Source organism: Lolium rigidum, chromosome 1 (genome assembly GCF_022539505.1).
Source record: "Lolium rigidum isolate FL_2022 chromosome 1, APGP_CSIRO_Lrig_0.1, whole genome shotgun sequence".
NCBI lineage: Eukaryota > Viridiplantae > Streptophyta > Magnoliopsida > Poales > Poaceae > Lolium > Lolium rigidum.
In genome coordinates, this window is record NC_061508.1 from 358,628,031 (window position 1) to 358,630,390 (window position 2,360).

Here is a 2,360-nt window from a genome sequence, read left to right on the forward strand (position 1 = left end):
ATCAAGGCACCTCGTGTGATAATGGCTAGCTGTGGGTATGCCGGAGGCTACCATGTGCCAAAGTGTCCCAAGCTTGGTTTTCCATGTGTATATGTCCCTAAACAAACCTAAAACAATTATAAAGTACATTGGTGGAACCTCTCTCGGAGAAATCTATAGGGTAGACCCGCTGGGGCACACATACCGTTGTTTTGGGGGGGAGGAGGGGGAGAATGACCGTCGGAGAACCGGAATCCCGCCAAATCTTTCATGTGGACCTATGCAATGTGTGAAAGTGTGGTGGAACGTGTAATGTTGTGAAAATAGCTGCCCTAAATCCTAACCCTAACACTAAACCCTAAACCTAAACCTAAATCCTAACCTTGACCCTAAACCCTAGCCCTACCCCTAAATCCTAACCCTAACTCTAGCATAACCATAAACCCTAAACCCTAAACCTAACCCTAACTAGTAGATCAAGGCACGCCGTGTGATAATGGCTAGCTGCGGGTATGCTGGAGGCTACCATGTGCCAAAGGGTCCCAAGATTGGTTTTCCATGTGTATATGTACTAAACAAACCTAAAACAATGAAAAAGTACATTGGCGGAACCTCGCGCGGAGAAATCTAGGGGGTAGACCCGCCAGGGCACACATACCGCTGTTTTGGGGGGAGGAGGGGGAGAATGACCGCCGGAGCTCCGGAATCCCACCAAATCTTGCATGTGGACCTATGCTATGTGTGAAAGTGTGGGGGAAGGTGTAATGGTACAAAAAAAGCTCCCCTAAACCCTAAACCGTAAACTGGGGAGGCTTCGAGCCATAAACCCCTAAACCCTAAACCATTCACCATACACCTACTAACACGGTAGCTACAACACCTTAAATCCTAAACCCTAACCCTAACCCTAACTCTAATCCTAAATCCTTACCATAACCCGAAATCCTAAATGTAACCCTAACCCTAACCTTAACGAGTAGATCAAGGCAGTTCTTCTTGGAATAATGTGCCTAAGTGCCATCAGCGCATGTGGACTACCTTGTTGAAGACAACACGATGGATGATATCTGCTTACCACCAGAATTGAAGGGCAAGCTTGGTATATGTGCCAACTTTTGAAGATTTTCGTCAATAACAAGTTACCGAGAAGGGTGGCTCATGTGATAATGGCTACGGGTATATAACTGGAGGCTACCATGTGCCAAAGGGTCCAAGCTAGGATTTCCATGTGTATATGTGATGACCCACAAGTATAGGGGGTGTATCGTAGTATCTTCGATAAGTAAGAATGTCGATCCCAACGAGGAGCAAAAGGTGTTGACAAGCAGTTTCGATGAAGGTTTCACTGTAAATGCTCACGAGACAAATATTCGGGGGTTTTGATGTAACGGATAAATAAAGTACGAGTAAGTAAAATGCGAGAGAAATAATTGCAGCGAGTGGCCCAATCCTTTTTAGCACAAAGGACAAGCCGGTTTGTTTACTTATAATGACCAAACGTTCTCGAGGACACACGGGATTTTAGTCTAGTGCTTTCGCTACATACGGTTGATTAATCTTCATTGTTTTGATAAGTGTTGTGTGGGTGAACCTATGCTAATGTACCGCCCTTCCTAGGACTAATACATACTTGTGATTATACCCCTTGCAAGCATCCGCAACTACAAGAAAGTAATTAAGATAAATCTAACCACAGCCTTAAACTACGAGATCCTGCGATCCCTCCGCATCGATATACCAACGGGGGTTTAGGTTTACGTCACTCCGGCAACCCCGCAATTGGCAAACGAGTACAAGATGCATTCCCCTAGGCCCATAAATGGTGAAGTGTCGTGTAGTCGACGTTCACACGACACCACTAGAAGAATAACACCACAACTTAAATATCATAACATTGAATATTACTCAACCATAATTCACTACTAGCATTTAGACTTCACCCATGTCCTCAAGAACTAAACGAACTACTCACGAGACATCATATGGAACATGGTCAGAGGTGATATGATGATGAATAACAATCTGAACATAGACCTTGGTTCAATGGTTTCACTCAATAGCATAAACAACAAGTAGAAATCAGTATCGGGAGAGTTTCCCCTATCAAACAATCAAGATCAAACCCAAATTGCTACAGCGGTGACGATGTCCAGCGGTGGAGATGGCGGTGATGATGGTGGAGATGATGATGATGGTGATGGAGATGATGTCCAGCTCGATGGCGGTGACGATGGCGTCGATTTCCCCCTCCGGGAGGGAATTTCCCCGGCGGATTCCTGCCCGCCGGAGAGCTCTTTTCTCTCTGGTGTTCTCCGCCCCGCAGAGGCGGCTGTAACCCTTCGTGAGGATTCCTCTGTGGCTTAGGTTTTCGGGACGAAGGG